This window comes from Armigeres subalbatus, chromosome 2 (genome assembly GCF_024139115.2).
Source record: "Armigeres subalbatus isolate Guangzhou_Male chromosome 2, GZ_Asu_2, whole genome shotgun sequence".
Classification (NCBI taxonomy): Eukaryota; Metazoa; Arthropoda; class Insecta; order Diptera; family Culicidae; genus Armigeres; species Armigeres subalbatus.
The window spans coordinates 87,412,196-87,433,216 of record NC_085140.1 but is presented as its reverse complement, the minus strand read 5'-3'; the positions used below and the strand labels follow the sequence as shown (position 1 = coordinate 87,433,216).

At 37.8% G+C, this 21,021-nt stretch overlaps 1 non-coding gene across 1 annotated transcript; it reads left to right on the top strand.

The window, feature by feature from the left end:
• Positions 1–470: 470 nt before the first annotated feature.
• On the top strand, positions 471–542 carry Trnam-cau (transfer RNA methionine (anticodon CAU)). Its single transcript has one exon. It is a non-coding gene; the product is annotated as a tRNA-Met (tRNA).
• The last annotated feature ends 20,479 nt before the right edge of the window (positions 543–21,021 follow it).

Sequence of the window (21,021 nt, the reverse complement as noted above, 5' to 3'; positions counted from 1 at the left end):
AGTAGATTACTTGATCTATTCAGATTAATCTATTCAATAATCGAAAAGAATCGAGAGTTATCGATTAGTTACTAATCGAGAGTAATCGATTAGTTACTAATCGATCAATCGAGATTTTACGACATCTCTACGTATATAGACAAAGACAATTGCAATATTTTATGCCGTCCCGTCATTGAATGAGTTTCCTTATGCGGCAAAATCCATCTCTCCTTGCTGATTCATCTATCTGTTGTGAAGGAGCTTGAGGATAAACCAGTCTACTAAACATAAGAAAGCAGCTACGCCGACTATGCCCGACAGTAAAAGCACCATACATAGATCCGTGCAACATCGGTCCATCAACGACGTTACATCTCGGTGTGACATTGTACATTTTGTGGTTGGTGGGTGTCTTTGCTTTACCATATCGATTTTTTATATGTTACGTATCAAGTTTTTATTATGCTTTGAACAACGGTTTTAAGAGTAGCAGAGTGGCGCAGTGGAAGCGTGCTGGGCCCATAACCCAGAGGTCCGTAGATCGAAACTACGCTCTGCTAATTTGAGTTTTTTTTTTTTTTTATTTGATATTGTTACACACTGATCTACATGTACTTTGTAACTGATTGCCGTAACTGATTTATGTCAATTTCCGATACTCAGTTAGAGTGTATAATATTGTAATTTATAATTAATCATAGAATTATTCTATTGTTCTTATTTGTATGTTTGGTACACGCAGTCGAAATATTTTGTTTCAAACTAATCGTATAATTTGTTACACTTTTTGCCTTTCTCGTACAACAAAGTTGTACCGAAAGGCTATCATTTCACTTCAAAATCGAACTTTTCATAGATATCTCGGAGATCCATGATGTTATACACCAATCGACTCAGCTCGTCGAACTGAACAGATGTGTGTGTATGTGTGTGTGTGTGTGTGCACACGAAAACCAAAACACATAAGCCACTTTTTCATATAGTAATTCTTAACCGATATTTTCGTAACAAGTTGCATTTGATGTAAGATATAGCGTTACATTTAACTTTACGGTTATCAAAAAAAAATCAGTCGTTGCGCACCAAAAGTGCGAAAAGTCTATCTCAAAGCACTTATCCTTAACCGATTTGCTTGCAACAAGTTGCATTCGACACAGAATCTTTACACTTTGGTTCCTGATGAAAATTTACTAGGGCTGACTACAGACTCAGAAATTATGGTCAAAATACATTTTTATAAGCAAAATGCATTTAAAAACTCATTCATTTTTCTGGCACTTATCCTAAATGGATTTATTCGAGGCAAGTTGCCTTTGACGGAAATTTTATTATTTCTTATTGAAAATTGGTCAGATCGAACTATGGACTCAGAATATATGGCAATTTTTTTGATTTGTGAAATTCATTTAATTTTGTTTTCTCTTTTTTAGGGCACTTATTCTTAACTGATTTACTCCCAGCAAGTAACAGTCGATGGGGAATAATTTTTCATTGGTTTCTTTGAAAAATGATCCAGCTCTGATTATTGGCTCAGAGTTAAGGCCGAAATACAATTGTATGCAAAATACGCCTCATAAGCTTACTTATTTTATGGTAATATATCCGTAACCGTAACAGGTTGCATTCGATGGTACTGCTCCATTGTTTTGTATGGAGAGTGATCTAGATCGTCTTAAAAGTTATAGCCTACATATTATTTTTCAAACTCAAACTGCGTTTTGAAAACTAACTCATTTTTCGAACACGATCAAATAGACATCTGAATAGGCAGGTATATTTCTAAGGACATTTAAAAATGTGAATTTGCAACTAATCATAATAGAATATCAAGTGTCATAGACAAATACAGATTTAAGATTTTCGCAAGTCACGTTTTTTGTATTAATTTTTTGAGGAAATATGATGCATTACTCTTGTTGAAATATAATTCTGTTCTCGACAACGATCCGACGGGAACAAGAAGGCGAGGTGCACAGCGGGCAAGGTGGATCGATCAGGTGGAGGACGATTTGCGGACCCTTCGCAGACTGCGTGGTTAGCGAAGTGCAGCCATGTACCGAGCCGAATGGAGAAGACTTTTATGTATTGCACAGGCCACTCCGGCCTTAGTCTGGTAATAAATAAACGGTTGACCACGAGTCAAGATAGAATAGGGTAAATCACTACTTGGGCCTATGAACCCGGTTCCCGGCTCACTGCACAGAAAACTAATGATTTATACTGTTTGAAAGCCGTAGTAGGGTGGCCCAAATTGGTATGGGAAAAACTTTTTTCAATTTTTTTGATGGGCCGCCCTCTTATTCGGTTCTATTTGATGCCCTGATGCTCTGGACAAAATTTCAGCCAAATCGGTCAACGTTTGGGCGGTGCTATACTCGTTGGAAGTTTATATGGAAAAATGTATGCAGAAACATCCAAAAACAGTAAATTGCAGCTGGACTACACAACTTACGATGAAGAACTATGATACTCATTCAGAACTTGGAGAATTTAATACAGAATGTTATGCAGAAAACCGCGAGAAGATTCGAGTTTGCCCGGCTAAGTTATTAGCATTTCTCTGCAGTGGGGTTTGAGCAAATTTCGTTTCTTTTACCTTTGAAAAGAAATAAATTCACCCCTACAACACTCCAGTAAAGTGCTAATATCTTTGCGTAATAAACTCTTATCTTCTCGCGGTTTTCAGCATAACATTCTGTATTTTATTTTACAAGAACTGAATGAGTATCATGGTTCATGATCGTAAATTGTGACGTCCAACTGCAAATCACTGTTTTTGGATGTTTCTGCATACATTTTTCCATATAAATTTCCAACGAGTTTAGCACTGCCCAAACGTTGACCGATTTGGCTGAAATTTTGTCCAGAGCATCAGGGCATCAAATAGAACCGAATAAGAGAGCGGCCCATCAAAAAATTTGAAAAAGTGTTTTTTGAGCCACCTTACCGTAGGTTCATGATTGATAATTTTTAAAAAGTCTCCCATTTATTTTTCACAATACTCAATATTTTTCAACCACTTGTTTTACTCCTAATTGATCCAATTGTAGAAAATGAAAATGTAGATTTCAAAATTTCGCTCACCGATGCCACACCACTGAGCCGGAGTGATTCTTTCCACTTTTACAAAACGGTATCATCAAATAAACACCTACCTGAAAATCGTCACAGTGCTCGATACAACAATTGCTTGAAGCTGTTAATCACCACACCATAATTCTAAACACACGCGCTTCAATTCTTCCTAATTTTTCGTTTCACTAGAACTTATTTAAACACATGAGAATACATTTTAAAATGTATTCTCAAACCGAACAAAAAATCACCTCGGCCCAAGAACTTCTTGCCGCACCGTGCTGCCAAAACGCCAGGAGTATGAAAATAATCCTTCATTGTTAATAGGACAACTGTCTAATACGTTGACGCTATCATGTTATTTATAATACTCTCGATTTCAAAAGGTGAAAAAAATATTGTTTTTAGGTATTTTGAAGAAATTTGGATGAGTAAATATATCTTTTCAACCAAATAAAAATGATTATGAATAATACCATCTGGCATCTTGTTGTCGTGGAACGTGTATATTTTTGTTTACGTCGAATTTTCTACCATCCCGAAAGAGAAAGAGAGTAATAAGTTGAGAGATTGAGCGAAATTTTGCTTAGGCCGGGAACTGGTTTGGAAGTGGGCCGAAAATTAAATCGCTATGACTGAAATGAGTGCTGCACCTCGTTAATTAAAATCAAATAAAAGCTTTTTTGAACGATATTTAGCACGGATAGCTATTTTTTAATCAGAAGTGAACCTCAATGCAGTATTATACAGCCCACAAAAATCAGGAAAAGTTGCTTCCTGTCATAAACATCAATTAAATAATGCAGTCGTATGCAAGTTAGGCCGGGAATGGGGTAAGAAACCCTATTTTGGGATAGGAGGACTAGCCAAAAAACTGTTGGAAAGCTATTTGTATTTGTATTTGATTACTTCAATTACCTAGAGTCTACATGAAAATTACGTTTATGAACTAAACAAATATTACACTATGTCGTGATTCAGAAGTCTTTACTTGACAAATTAAAATCAAACAAATGATAATTAGCATTAAATATAACACACATAGCTCTAATCGGTTCATTTTGTCCGCAATCTGAGCGATGATGTTCAAGCCGTAAAAAATTCACATTCCTAAAAGTTCTTCGACGAACGTTAAAATTTATTCTAGCAAGAATATTTGGCACATCAATTTCTCCTTTTAAAAGTTTGGCTACGAATATATCCCTCAACACATTCCTTCTTTTCTCGAGACTCTCTACTCTCAGAAGCTGTCACTGTTCAAGATAAGGAGGGAGTTCATTAGGATTGTTCCATGGTAAACCTCTTAAGGCAAATCGCAAAAATTTCTTCTGAACTGCTTCAAATCTTTTGATCCAGATAAGGGAAGTTGAGTTCCATACAACTGCTGAAGATTTCAGTAATGGTCGCACCAATGTGTAGAAAATTGATCTCAGACATCACAACTCCTTTGCAAATTTGAACGTCAGGCCAAGATTGCGATTAGCTTTTGCCAGAATGCTCGAGTAGTGCTCGGTAAGTTGTAGCTTTGTGTCTAGGAGAACGCCTAAATCCTTAACAGCAGATACTCTCTGCAACGGTTCGTCCTTCATACTGTAGTCCCAGATGAGGGGCTCCTTCTTTCTACTAAAAGATATGATCAAACATTTGCATCAGTCTTCGAACAAACACGCCATTCGTTGCAACTGCAACTGTCTGCAGTCGTTGTTGGAAGATCTTTAGATTGTAAGCATAAAGTAATCTGCATCCACGGAGTAGTACAAGGTAGATATCGTTGAAGAATATTGAAAACTAGTTTATTTGTGGACGCAGTAGCGCCCGTGGCAAGTATTTTTTTTTTTTAATATAAACGGTTCGCATTTGAAAAAATCAAAATTTTCAACGTCTGTTGTCTGTGATTTTTGTCATCAAATGCTGTGTCTGGTTGCCTATAAGGTTGGTACTGGTTTTGTTTTCTATGCATCTGATAGTAAAAAAGAATTGAAGTGTCAAATTTTTTTTTTGAGAATTTCCCCGCGTGCTGCGTCTGGTTGGCTAGTCACCGGGCAGACAAACAGGGCTATTATATTTATTTATGATGATGATAGTAGCGGTTACTTCCTTGTGGTACTCCTGAACAATTTTGGAAAGGAGCAGAAACAGAAGATCCCAGTTTCACCTTCAATTAGCGACCAACCAAGTATGTGCTTAACCAAGCTACGAAGCTGGACGAGGCACCGAGATGTTCCATTTTATCTAGCAGGGCGTGATAATTATCTGCTTTCAAGTCCGTGTAAACTGTATCAATTTGAGCACCGTCTTTCATGCGTCGTAGGCAGTAAAGGCCGGCGCACAATGGATCCGGAAGGTAATCCGGAAATTTGACAGCTAGTTTGAATACATGCAGTCAAACGTAGCAACGCACAATGCATCCGGAATGAGTTTGCGGATTGTACTAAACGCAAAGTAAACCGCAAACCTGTCCGCACCATTTGAACAATCTCAAACTTTGCGGACAGGTTTGCGTCAAAAAATAAACAAATCACGAGAAAATGATGATTCATTTTTACTTCCACTGGAAATTGCAAGGAATTTCCATTGAAAATTTCAAGGAGATAAAACTTAAATAAATATGTTGAATTTCTATGGGAAAAGTAAGTATGTTTCTATGGAAATTATAAAGAGATCCTCGGAAAACTTTAAGGAAATTTCCTGGGAAATTGTATGAATTGTTCGTGAAAATATTGTAAGTATTTTTCAGGGGAAATTGTAAGGAACTTCCATACGAAATTGCGAGGAATTTAAACAGGAAATGGAAGGAATTTCTTCGGGCATTTGAGAGAAATTTCCATTAGCATCTAATAGGGATTTCCATCGAAAATTGTTAGGAATTTCCATAGGAAATTGTATGAAATTTCCATAGAAATTATTTAAATAATACCAATGGCAAATTACAAGGGATCTCTATTGAAAATAGAAAGGAATTTCTAAGGAAAATTATATGGGATTTTTATGTGAAGTTGTTAGGAATTTCCATGAGAAAACGTTATGGGATTTTTCATGAAAAAAATTGAGAAATGTCCATGGAAAACCATGAACAGAGAGGAACTTCCATGGGAAACCATGGAGAATTGTATGAAATTTCGATTGAAATTTCTAGAGGAATTTCTATAAGAACACTTGAGGGATTTCAATTGGCAAACTGCTAGTAAATTTGTGACGAATTTCAATGGGGAAATCTAAAGAATTATTATGAGAATTTGTAAGGAATATCCATGAGAAACTGTTGGGAATATCAACAGTAAATTGTTTAAAGTTTCATAGGGCAATTCAAAGAAATTTCCATGGCAAATTGTGAACGTAATTGTAAGAAAATTCAATTAGAAACTGTTAGGAAATTTCATGGAAAATTGTTAAGAACATCAATGGGAAATTGTAACAAATTACCAAAAGGACTGGCAAGGAGTTATTATGAAAACTGTTAGCGTTTCTCATGGGAAACATTAAGAGGTTGGCATGGGAAATCGCGAGGAATTTTCTTGGGAATTTCCATAAAAAAACGAAAGAAAATTTCAATTGGAAATTTTAACGAATGTTCATTGAAGATTGAAAGATATTTCAACGGAAATTCCAAGGAAGTTTCACAAGACATTTTTTTAAATTTCCATTGGAAATAGCAAGAAATTCAAAAGGTGAATCGTAAGGAATTTAAAGTGCCTCCAGGAATTCCTCCGGAAGTGCTTCCAAGAATTTCTCCGGAAGTTCCTTCGATCATTCTTCCAGAAGGTCCTCCAAAATTATTCTGGAAATTCCACCAATAATTCCTCCTCGAGTTCCTCCAGGAGTTCCGCCCGAAGATCCTCCAGGTAATTCCCTGGAAGTTCGTCCAGGAATTTCCCCAGAAATTCCACCAGGGATTCCCCCGGAAGCTCTTCCAGGAATTCCTCCAAAAATTCCTTAAAAATTTCCTTAGGGTGTTTTTATAGGGGATCCTCCAAAAAATTCTACAGGAATTCTTTCGGAAGTTTCTACAAAAAATCCATTGTAAAATCTTTCAAAAATTCCTCCTGCAGTTCCTCCAGGAATTTCTCCGAAAGTACCTCCAGCAATTCCTCCGGAGGTTCTCCAGCAATTCCTCCGGAAGTTCCTCCAGCAATTCCTCCTGGAATTCCTTCGGAAGTTCCTCCAGCAATTCCTCCGGGAGTTCCTCCAGGAATTCCTCCAGAAGTTCCTCCAGGAATTCCTCCGGAAGTTTCTCCAGCAATTCCTTCGGAAGTTCTTCCAGCGATTTCTCCGGAAGTGCCATGAGGAATTCCTCCGAAAGTTCCTCCAGCAATTCCTCCGAAATTTCCTCCAGCGATTCCTCCGGAAGCTCCTCCAGCCATTCCTCCGGAAGTTCCTCCAGCAATTCCTCCGGAAGTTTCTCCAGCAATTCCTCCGGAAGTTCCTCCAGCAATTCCTCCAGGAATTCCTCCGGAAGTTCCTTCAGGAATTTCTCCGGAAGTTCCTTCAGGAATTCCTTCGGGAATTTCTCTGGAAAATCCTTCAGGAATTCCTCCGTAAGTTCCTCCGGAAGTTCCTCCGGAAGTTCCTCCAGGATTTCCTCCGGAAGTTCTTCCAGGAATTCTTCCGGAAGTTCCTCCAGGAATTCCTCCGGAAGTTCCTTCAGGAACTCTTTCAGAAGTTCTTCCAGGAATTCCTTCAGAAGTTCTTCCAGGAATTCCTTCGGAAATTCCTCCAGGAATTCCTAAGGAAAGTTACCCCAAAAATTCTTTTGGAAGTTCCTCCAGGAATTCTTTCCGAAGTTTTTACAGGAATTCCTCCTGAAGTTCCTTCGAGAATTCCTTCGGAAGTTCTTTCAGGAATACCTCCGGAAGTTTCTATAGGGAATCCTCGAGGGAACGTCCTCTGCAAATTCCTCCAGGAATTTCTCCGCAAGTTTCTCCAGAAATTCCTCAAGGAATATCCGAAGGAACTTCCGGAAGAATTATTGAAAGAACTTCCGGAGGAATTTCTGAAGGAACTTGCGGAGGATTTTCTGAAGGAACGTCCGGAGGATGTACTGAAGAAACTTTCGGAGGAATTCTTGAAGGAACTACCCGAAAAATTCCTGAATGAACTTCCCGGGGAATTTTTGGAGAAACATCCGAAGGAACTCCTGGAGGAACTTCCGGAGAAATTCATGAAGGAACTTCCGGAGAAATTTCTGGAGGAATTCGCGGAGGAATTGCTGGAGGAACTTCCGGAGGAATTGCTGGAGAAACTTCCGGAGGAATTGCTGGAGGAACTTCCGGAGGAATTGCTGGAGGAACTTCCGGAGGAATTGCTGGAGGAACTTCCGGAGGAATTGCTGAAGGAACTACCGGAGGAACTGCTGGAGGATCTTGCTGAGTTCCAGCAGAAATTTGCGGAGGTTTTCCTGCAGGAACTTCCTGAACAATTCCTGAAGGAACATTCCCGGGAATTCCTGAAGGAACTTTCCTAGAAATTCCTGGAAACACTTTCGAAGGAACTACTGGAGGAATTTTCCGTAGAAATTCCTGAAAGAAAGTTCAGAGAAATTGCAGAAAGAACTTTCGGAGAAATTCCTTTAGGAACTTCCGGAGGAATTCCTGGAGGAACTTCCGGATGAATTCCTGGAGGAACTTCCGGATGAATTCCTGGAGGAACTTCCGGATGAATTCCTGGAGGAACTTCCGGAGCACTTCCTGAGGTATTCCTAGTGGATTTTTCGGAGGATTTTCCGAATGATTTTTGGTAATAACTTCCGAAGGAATTCCTGTAGACATTTCTAGAGGACTCCCTATAGAAACTTATTAAGGAATTTTTTTGAGTATTTTTTGGAAAAATTTCTGAAGAAACTTCCAAAGAAATTCTTGGAGAAACTTCCCGAGGTATTCTTGAAAAAAATTCCGAAGAATTTTTTAAATAAACTTTTTATAATTCATGTGGAAATTTCTGAAGGATATCCTGTAGAAACTTCCGGAGGAAATTTTGTAGGCATTTCTAGAGGAATTCCTGAAGGCACTTCCAGAGTAATTTGAGGAACTTCTAGAAGAATTAACGGAGAAACTTGTGGATAAATTCTCGGAGGAATTTCTGGAGGATTTTGTGGAGAATCTCCTGGAGAAACTGCCGAAGGGATTTCTGGAGAAAGCGTCAGACGAATATCTTGAGGTACTTTCGGAGGAAGTCTAGGAGGATTTCATGAAGGAATTCCTGGAGGAGCTTGCGGAGGAATTTCTCAAGAAATTCCTTGAATGACTTGTGGGGAAAATTGCCTAGGAAACACATGAATTAATCACGATTTTTAATTAACCTTCATCCGCCAATGTCCAATGCAAAATGCAGTTTTAATTCTCCTCCAAATTTCCTGAATACTTTAATAACTTGACTAAATAAATATAAGCTCAAAATCTCGAGCGCCAGAGATACATATGTCCATTCCGTATTAACTTATTTGGAACCCAACAGCGACAAAAAAATGTTAACTGCTCAACTGTCAAAAACCGTATGCATTGTGGGTTGCTTATCCGTTTTGCGTGCGTTTTGTATTTTAGTACAAAACGTATCAAACAAATTACAAAACGCAGACTCAAACGCAAACGCAACGTATCCATTGTGCTCCGCCCTTAAGACACAAATTCCGTCAAATTAGTTGAGGTTGATCTTCCAGGAAAAACTCCATGCTGATCAGGAGCAATATACAGTTTTACACTTCGAAAGAGAATGATTCCAATCAGAATTTCGAATAGTTTTGATCCAGCGCATAATGAAGTTATTCCGCGATAAATAATTTCTGATGTCTCTTTTGTCTCCGTTCTTGAAAACAGGAAGCATAAATAATTATTTCCAAATTTCGGGAAACTTACATTGGTTTATACTCAAATTGAAAATAATTTTCAATTTTAATTTATTGATTACTACAGATGGCACACCATCTGGACCAGCCGAAAACCAATCGCTATCAATTTGTAGCTATTGGTGAACATACAAGTCCGACTCGCTACGTTTCCACTGGCGTCCCCCAAGGAATATATATATATATATATATATATATATTTACCAATTTTATTTGCTAATTATCTAATACATGCATTCATCTCTTAGACTAGGTGTTCCGTGTTTTCTTAACACTATTCTCCTTATTTGCTATGTCATATTTTTAGTTCTTATTAATACATTTCAATTGCCTCTGGCAGTTAGAATTTTTTTTCCTCTGGTTGAATTGAACCATGTAGGAATTACAATGTTTTCAACTTAAACTAAACTTAACCTATTTTATACTAAGGGTACAAGGAGTTAATCGTTGCAATAGTAGATTGCAACGATTTTTGTCTAAAATTGGAAATTATTTTGTTGGACATTTGTTGCAATGTCTCAATGTTAGAAATTCTATGAAGTTCATTGGTACTATACCACGGAGGCAACTTCAGAATCATTTTCAGAATTTTATTTTGAATCCTCTGAAGTGCCTTCTTTCTGGTATTGCAGCAACTAGTCCATATTGGCACAGCATACAACATGGCTGGTCTAAAAATTTGTTTGTAAATCAAAAGTTTGTTCTTAAGACAAAGTTTTGATTTTCTGTTTATAAGTGGATATAGACATATCTTTGTTTCGGTAGCTACGAAGGTAGTGTGCACTACAACTTGTTGGAGGCTCCCTCAGCTCTTGTGAAGCCATCGATTCATCATCCAGCTCTACTAGTTGAAATATGCAGCGTCACGCCAATCTTGTATACTGATCACAAGGAAACGGTGTTTTACGATTTCAAAAATGGTGATTACACTAGTATGAATGCTTTTCTCTCCAACATTGGCTGGCTCGACATCATCACTACGGATCTCAACTCTTCTGTTTCGCTGTTTTCCAATATTCTTTTGTATGCTATTAACCAATTCGTCCCAAAGAAAATCCAAACACCACCTCGCAACCCACCGTGGAGTAACACTGCTTTGAAAGCTTTGAAAAGTTTGAAACGCTCTGCTCTGCGCAAATACACTAACCGCAAGAGCCGTCATTGTAAACGAGCTTATACTTACGCAAACCACTGGTACAAACGTCTGAATAGGAAACTGTTTCCACTTACCAAAAGAAGATTCAACAAAAACTACGTCATAATCCAAAAGGTTTCTGGAGCTACGTTAACGAAGCGGAATGAATCTGGTCTTCCCACTGTCATGCTTAAAGGAAATATTGAATCTTTATCTACTGAAGGTATCTGCAGCCTATTTCGTATTCAATTCTCTAGCGTGTTCACGCAGGAATCATTGAACGATCAGCAACTCGCCGAAGCAACCTGTAATGTTCCAGTCCATCCTCCTGTTGGAGAACACCCAATCATCGACGAAGAAACAATTGTTAACGCTTGCTCCAACTTGAAGGCTTCACATAATTCTGGTCCTGATGGCATACCTGCCACGGTGTTGAAAAAATGCGCCACCAGTTTGTCTCTGCCCCTATCACAAATTTTTAATCTTTCGCTTCAATCTGGAAATTTTCCAAACCACTGGAAGAAATCATTTGTTTTTCCGGTGTTCAAAAAAGGAAACAAATGCGAAGTCAGCAATTATCGCGGTATTGCGGCTATGTGTGCGGTTTCAATGCTGTTCGAAAAAATTGTTTACAATTTTTTGTTCCACAACTGTCGTCACTTCATCTCGGAGCATCAACATGGATTTATGCCGAAACGGTCAACGAATAGTAATCTACTTCTGTACTCATCTTTCATCGCTAAAGCTCTCCAGAAAGGCCAACAAGTTGATTCCATCTACACTGATTTTTCAGCGGCATTTGATAAAATCAATCATCAGATTACTGTCGCAAAATTTGGCCGATTGGGTTTCTCTGGATCTTTTCTTCACTGGTTACAGTCCTACTTGAGTGGTCGGGAAATGGCCATTAAGATCGGTGACATCATTTCAACATATTTCCTCGTTACTTCAGGAGTGCCACAAGGTAGCCACTTTGGGCCGCTGATTTTCTTGGTGTACCTTAACGATGTTCATCTACACTTGGAATGCTTCAAACTTTCTTTGGCCGACGACTTCAAGCTGTATTGGATTGTTAATGGCCCTGATGATGCTCTTTTTCTTCAATCTCAGCTAGAGCGGTTCACTGAATGGTGTAAAATCAATCGAATGGACCTCAACGCTGCCAAATGCTCGGTTATTTCGTTCTCTCGTCGACGAACTTTGCTTGATTCTGATTACAAAATTGGTGCTGATAGCCTTAAAAAGGAATCGGTAATCAAAGATCTTGGTGTTCTGCTCGATTCCAAGCTTACTTTTAAGGAGCACATTGCTTACATCACCTCAAAAGCCTCAAAAACACTGGGTTTTATCTTCAGGATAGCAAAAAACTTCAAAGACATTCAATGTCTGAAATCCCTGTATTGTTCTCTGGTGAGATCAGTCTTAGAGTACTCGTGCATTGTTTGGGCACCATACTATCTCAACAGTATACAATCGACCCGTAATACTGGGTAGACACCTTTGCGTGGTGTGTTACGGGGTAAGATCTACCACGGTTGCATTGCCAGCTACAGGCAAATCCTGACCCAACGATTACCTTCCTCATTATCCAACTCCGTGGTACTTATGAGGGTGTCGCTAAGTCGGTGGCCTCTCGTTAAGTAAGTACTACATCAACACTTCCTTCCTCTCCCTAGTTACGGTGAAGGTGGGCGTGGCCAGGAGTAGTAATCCTCATGCTTTTGTTATTTTTATTTAAGACTGGAATCAACGACCACTCCCCTTCTTGATTTCTGATAGCATTCCTGATAAGGATCTCAAAACATGAGTATCACTAGTGTCCAATCTACGAATTACACCGTAACAATGCTAATGCTAATGCTAATGCTAATGCTAATAAGTGGATATAGACACTTAATATATTTGTTACATTTGGCTTGAAGGCCTTCAATGTGATTTTTAAAATTTAATTTTTGATCTAGCAGAAGTCCTAAATATTTAGCTTCGCTAGACCAATTAATTGGAACCCCATTCATAGTGACAATATGTCTACTAGAAGGTTTCAAATAAGATGCTCTCGGCTTATGTGGGAAAATTATAAGCTGAGTTTTGGAAGCATTCGGGGAAATTTTCCATTTTTGTAAGTAAGTGGAGAAAATATCCAAACTTTTTTGCAATCTACTATAAATGACACGAAGGCTTCGCCCTTTGGCTGAGAGACATGTGTCATCTGCGAACAAAGATTTTTGACACCCTGGTGGTAAATCAGGTAAGTCAGAAGTAAAAATGTTATACAATATGGGCCCCAGTATGCTGCCTTGGGGGACACCAGCCCTTACAGGTAATCTATCAGATTTAGAATTCTGATAGTTTACCTGCAGTGAGCGATCTGATAAATAATTTTGGATCAGTTTAATGATGTACAGAGGAAAATTAAAATTCATCAATTTTACAATCAAACCATCATGCCAAACACTGTCAAATGCTTTCTCTATATCAAGAAGAGCAACTCCAGTCGAATATCCTTCAGATTTGTTGAGCCGAATTAAATTCGTTACTCTTAATAACTGATGGGTGGTTGAATGCCCATGTCGAAAACCAAATTGCTCATCAGCAAAAATAGAATTGTCATTAATATGAACCATCATTCTATTTAAAATAATCTTTTCAAACAGTTTGCTTATTGAAGAAAGCAAACTGATTGGGCGATAACTAGAAGCCTCAGCTGGATTTTTGTCCGGCTTCAAAGTAGGAACAACTTTGGCGTTTTTCCATTTATCTGGGAAGTATGCCAATTGAAAACATTTGTTAAATATATTAACCAAAAAGGTTAAAGAGCTCTCAGGAAGTTTTTTGATAAGTATGTAGAAAATACCATCATCACCTGGGGCTTTCATATTTTTAAATTTTCTAGTAATAGATCTCACTTCATCCAAATTAGTTCCCAACGAAGGGTCAAAAACATTCTCTTGATTGAGAATGTCTTCGAAGCTCCGTGTAACCTGATCCTCAATTGGACTAGTGAGACATAGACTAAAATTATGGGCACTCTCGAACTGCTGAGCAAGTTTTTGAGCCTTTTCGCCATTTGTTAATAAAATTTTATTTCCCTCTTTAAGCGCTGAAATTGGCTTTTGAGGTTTTTAAAGAATTTTTGTTAATTTCCAAAAGGGTTTCGAACTGGGATCCAACTTCGAGACATTATTCTCAAAGTTGGTATTTCTCAGAATAGCGAAACGTTTTGCCTTTCTCGTACAACTAAGTTGTACCGAAAGGCTATCATTTCACTCCCAAAACGAATTTTTTAAAGAAGCCAATCGACTCAGCTCGACGAGCTGAGCACATGTCTGTCTGTCCGTGTGTATGTATGTGTGTATGTATGTGTGTATGTGTGTGTGTATGTGTGTGTGTATGTGTGTGCACAAAAGCTATATAAAACATTAGACAACTTTTCGTATAGTAATCCTTAACCGGTTTTCTCGCAACAAGTTGCATTCGACAGGGGACAAAGCCTTGTTGATCACTATTGAATTTGATAACGATCGGTCATTGCGTTAAAAGGTTATGAAGAAAATTGTACATCAGACCATAACAACCCCATATAAGGTTGGTGTCTTAACTAAATGCGAGAAAGGCACCACCAACGCTAGGTGGATTAATCTGGGTTTTTTAATTTCATTTTGCAAATCTCGCCAAATAACTTTCAACGCGGGATCGCAAGTTCTTTGATATTGCCTTCTTCTCACATTTTTAAGACGGATCAGTAGCTGAAGATCGTCGTCAATAATAATGGAGTTGAATTTAACTTCACATTTCGGAATTGCAATGCCTCTGGCTTCGACAATTAAATTTGTCAAAGATACGAGAGCATTATCAACATCTTGTGAGATTTCAAACGTCTCAGGAAGGTGATCAGAGTCAAAGTCAGCATGAGTTACCAATTGGCCACACAGCTGACTTGAATCCGTTAAAACTAAATCAATTGTAGAAGGATTTCGACTGGAAGAAAAACAAGTTGGTCCATTGGGATATTGAATAGTATAATATCCCGCAGAACAATCTTCAAATAAAATTTTACCATTGGAATTGCTTTGAGCATTATTCCATGAACGGTGTTTGGCATTGAAGTCACCAATTACGAAGAATTTTGATTTGTTGCGAGTCAGAATTTGAAGATCAGCTTTCAAAAAATTCTTTTGCTGCCCATTGCATTGAAAAGGCAAATAGGCTGCAATGAAGGAAAATTGACCAAAATTTGTTTCAACAGAAACTCCCAAGGTTTCAAAAACTTTGGTTTCAAACGAAGAAAATAATTTATGTTTGATACGTCTATTAATGACAATGGCGACCCCACCACAGGCGCTGTCAAGACGATCATTTCTGTAGATAAAATAATTTGGATTCCGTTTAATGGAGAGTCCTGGTTTTAAATACGTTTCAGTTATAATGGCAATATGCACATTATGAACTGTTAGGAAGTTGAATAATTCATCTTCCTTACCCTTTAGAGAGCGGGCATTCCAATTTAGAACTTTCACACAATTATTTGGATCCATTGAAACGGAGTCCGATAACAATTTTTTGTGTGTACTTTATACCAACCTGAACAGCTTCAGGAATGGTATTTGCTTTGAACATTGCATCAATCATGTGATGCAGTTGTTCAGTTAAAAAATCAAAATCGGAAGCGGACATGCTACCTGAATCGGCAACATGACCGTTATTTTCCGTTGGGACATGGGTATAAACCTCATTTTGAGAATGAGTGAATGAGTGAAAATGGGTGAATTTTTCACGGTGGGAATAATATCAACAATAACATAGTACCCATTAATGGGTAAAGTCATCTAACCGTGGAAGCGAAAAGTAAACAAGTCGAATTGGAACCGCTTTTGACGGTTCGATTGGAAACAAGATGGCGTCTTCGCCGATCTCTTATTGTAGTATTTCTACATCGAACCATATAAGCTCCATATAAGGATGGATCCGATCCGGATCCGAGCTAAATAATTTAAAGCAAAAGAACGATTCGATAATAAATTACTTTGATGTTTCTATATGTTTTAGTGAAATGCATTTGAGTCATCTCTTGCGCGTTTGTTTTACTTTTTTACTTTTTTATTTCAGAATATACACGTTTTTACGCAGATTTACTCCTTAAATTTTCCACGCGGTTTATCGAAATCGTCAAGAAATACGTGAAAACTGCATAAAACCGATTTTAGTTGAAATCGTTTTTACGCGGATTTAGGGATAATTAGAGATTGCATATTGTCTGGAAATTATAATAGTAGGTATACTAGTGACATTCTTTCCTTCAAGATACAATAATGGAACATTCTCTTCCCGTACAGAAATAATAACAAATATAATTAAAACATTCAGAAAGAGATGCCTCTCGAACAACATTCGAAAGCTATAAAGGTGACGAGCGTTTTTCAATCGACTTGAGTCGATTTTCAGTGTGCTATCGAGTATTTATCCATAATGCCAAAACATCTCGTTATTCTTGTATAGCTCCTCGAGCATACTCGAACGATGAGTCGTTTTCGAGATCGAATCGAAAGCCGTAATGCTAAATATGTTCGACTCGATAGAATTTCGTTCGAATCGAGAGGCACAATGCCACCCCTGATTTTCAGAAAATATTTGCCTATCAAGTTACTATCACTGATGAAATTGTCCAAATTGTAATGCCTCCGGAAAAACCAGGTAAACAATAATTGAAATGAAACTGCATGAAAAAAATTGCTCGGAGAACCACAAGTTGTCATCAACTATGACATCTTAAGAAAAGACGATCAATGGAAAATACAAAACGGCATAGATATAGTATTCTTCTAGAAACAAAACTAATAACATAACATCACAGACAAACAGACATAACACTCATCAAATTTCCATCGTTCACTGATTTACTGGTAAATTCAAATAATCATTAGTTGGCCAATCGATCACTCGTGGCGCGCGCATCGTTTTTGCTCGAGTTTGACGTTTGCTCACTACACGGTTAGATGACTTTACCCATTAATGGGTACTATGTTATTGTTGATATTATTCCCACCGTGAAAAATTCACCCATTTTCTTGAAAAAGTGCCACTACCCATTTTAATGAGTAGTGGCGCTTTTTAAAGAAAATGGGTGAATTTTTCACGGTGGGAATAATATCAACAATAACATAGTACCCATTAATGGGTAAAGTCATCTAACAGTGTACCGCCATCTGGTTCGTGATTTTCCCAACTAACTGAAATCAACAGATGTCGTTAGTGTTTGAACGGCGATTAATTCGATGAGTAAATGTTCAATGAGTTATGTCTGTTTGTCTGTGATAACATCTAACACTTTTTTGTGTGGGTTTCGTGCACTTTCTTTGTTGAGAGATGATCCAGCCGAGGACTGCTAATCTCTCTAATAAATACATCAAAAACACTTTCTTTGTAGGTATTTGATTTTAGATCCCGGCCTGAAATATTGATTTTGTTTGAATAATATTTTAGAGCTCTTTGGCAGAATCAATGAAAAAAACAGGACAAATTGAGGATTTTTTAGATAACGATGGTAGGTGGGTAGGAAACTAATCATTGCTCATGGTCAGGGTTTGCAGAAATCGCTCTCAATAGATAACGAACAACGATAAAAGAGAGGCAAAAACTGTTCCGAATCATAACAAGCCATGATAACAAATTTATCAAACTTGTATACAAGTTCGAAAAAACAGAATCGGATAGGCAGTCCCCACAGAAAAATGGTGATTTTCGCTTTGTTTCGCTCCTTTCGTGTTGGTTACTGCACAGCTGTGTAGAACAAGTTGAAATGCATCATCAAAGTCAGTGCTCCCCACATTTGGAGCTTTCTAAAAGAAATTTGTCATGGGGTATAACACCCCGAATCAGTTCTCTATCATGACAGCTTGCGAAAAAAGTTTCTTGCGGTCAGAGTGTAAAATGATCGAATTTTTTTGGTGAAGTCCATTTTTCTTCATTTGTCAGTTCACTTCCGACACATTCATAGTCGGCTCTGGACAGTCAATATTCATTGAATATTTATGCACATTTTACAAATTGATAAATTCTGAAATCTGAACCTGTTTCACATAAGTAAAGTGAAGTAAAGTAAAGGACTGAATCCGATTTTCATCCGCGAGGCACTTTCAACGGTAATCTAATCTTCAACATAAACAATGCTAATTATGTTTTTTTCTGCACATACTAAACAGACTCACAGACTTGCTCTTTCTCTTTAGGATTCAATCCCTGCTCATGATTTATTCATTTGCAATCGATTATCTCGTCATCAATCGTAATCAAGCAAAATATGTTTAAAAGTTCGAAGCTACTGGAAGCAAGTGCTGGACAACAATACAAATACGCCTTAGGAAATAATTAACACGATCCTCCTTCTATAATAATTCTTTTGTTTTTTGTTTCCTTTCATTCAATCAGTTGAGATTATACAAGGATTATTATTAACTCATGGGTGCATGTCATTATTTATTATTCCGGATCTATCAACCTAATCTACTGTCAAGGGATAGCGTTTTACGCGTGCTTAACATTTATCTCATAACCTAACGTCAATTAGCTGTTTATGGGCAGCTGTTTAATAATGGGACAGATATTTTATAGTAGTCAATTCGAGAAGCATGATGTTTATTAAATTCCGAGTATGTTAGTAGGGAAAACATAGTCATATACCTAACTTCTATAAATTCAAGAGTTAAAAAATACAAACTATGGCCACCACAATGGGCGGCTCTTTTTACCATTGAAATTCAAGGACACGTCTTGGTTGGAGGCTCAATGTTGGATAGAAAATGTCCCATTATGAACAGCTTTCCATACTCCTGGACCTATTGCGTGCATGATACAGCACTGACAGAACTTCACTCTCCGGGAAATGGCAAAGCATGTGTGTGTGTGTGCCTCCGCATATGCTCCGGAGTCCGACGAGCACACGGGGAGATCGAATGGATGGAATTGAAATGTCAAGGTATTTCAATCATTGTTATTTTGTGTTTCTTTCCACCCCGGAGTCAAACACGCTGCAACCTGCGGCAATAAGCTACAACAACCGGGTCCAGCTCCTCATCGGATTTGCTGCTGCATGCTGCACTTGCAGCTTATCGTGAGAGGCTGTGGTCTGCACGGTGCGACTCAGTCTCAATTCGCGAATATCATACTTAAACTTCATCTGCAAAAGTTATCGTTGGAAAATCACGAATAAATTGGTTGGAAAGAAGAATTGTTTTTTTATAACATGAAAATTACTTACTTGATACTTGATGGGCTACAGCTCTGAAAATATATTGAGTTTAAAAAATATTACTTTAAAATTTACCATCAGATTAATACACGAACTGAGACACAGCCTTGGTGGTGGACGACAAAAAGCACTAACGATCGGCCTCCCTAGAAGGCAGAAAAAAAGATATTTTAGTTACTAGATAAAGATTGTCGCTACTGTTCCCTTTGTTCTGCTGTCCGAAACATGTGTGGTACATACCTGTCAAATCGTATGGATTTTCCTTCTTTGACATTTAGCTCCCCTATCCTCGCCAGCAAAAGATGTTCCGGACAGCGACGACAGCGACAATCTTTATCTAGTAACTAAAATATCTTTTGGCAGAAATCATGGATCGCCAGAACACGGGGAGCCCAGCCTGGCAGAATGGCAGTTAACGTGCAGAACAAAAGTGTGCAAATTCACGCGCGAATCAAAGCCCGATCTGACACACCGACCGACCGACCGGTGTGCGGAGGAAGGCGTTCGCCATCGTTGTCGCACCGTGGACCCGTGCCGTGGTTAGCCAGCAGCGTGTGCGCACATTTGAAAGTGAAGTCTTTGTTTGACTAAAAGGGCATCCACTAGGCATTAAATAGTGGCGAGCATTTTATTTCGTTAATGATATTTATGACGATCATTTAACACCTTACAGATTTTAATGAACGGGATGGAGATTAACAGGGTGTGGCTCTTAGTTTTTGTTCTTTACTGCTAGTCCACTGCTGTCCGTTGAATTTCTTAATCCGCTTTTTATTTGCTAGCAAAATTAAACCATATTCTTTGTCCAATATTGTAGCCTAGCTTTGGGTGTGTTGGAATTAACTTGTTCGCCTTCTTTGTTCTTGTGCGTGGGATATAATTAATAGACTTCAATTTTATAAACCTACAGGCACTGTAGGGAAAAAGCTGGCCGTTTCCGAAAAATTGACTATCTCCAATTTGTCCAATTTATAAATCATACGAAAGTATATACCCTATATAAGAGAATCGGAAAATATAAAAGCTTATAAAAAAAATCATTCCTAACTTTTATTTGTATGTTATGAAGCCAATTTTTCTTCAAATATGAGGTTTTATATACCATTTCAAAGCTTAAAACCTCATCTTTTTGATAGTTTGTTTTTATCTTGAAAATTAATATCAAAAAGTTATAGAAGAAATACAATTATTATATTAATTCTTTGCTGTAAAATGGTCCCGCAAACCTATTGTCCCCATGTGTTCCCTTATCTGTAGTAAATGGCATGAAATACAACCCTAGTACACCCTTTTAGTGAGTGATTCACTTGCGCATATTTGCGCTTTTACAAGAACGTTGCAATCAAAATTTTCTTGAAAATTGTGAATTTACTTTCTATATCTTCTAATAATCAGAAAATGAACAAAATTACCGCTAGAAATGTGTTTTTTTGCTATTTTATACATGCTGTAATAAAAGAAAATGCGGATATTTTTTAAGGGTTAACGATGGCTCTTAAATGGTTTATAAAGAGTTGCTTAATGTTTCTTCACATAATATATGTTGCATAAAACAGATTTCATTGAAAACATATTTTTGGCCATCCTTTTGTATGTGAAATTCCCATATTGCAGTGGTGTTCGGAATAATATCAGCAGAGGTCGATTTTCATACAAATGAGCAGTGAACTACGAATATGTTGAAATTTACATATACGAATTATCAAAATTTTTGAATCTCTTAAGAATAAATGACATATGGTACCC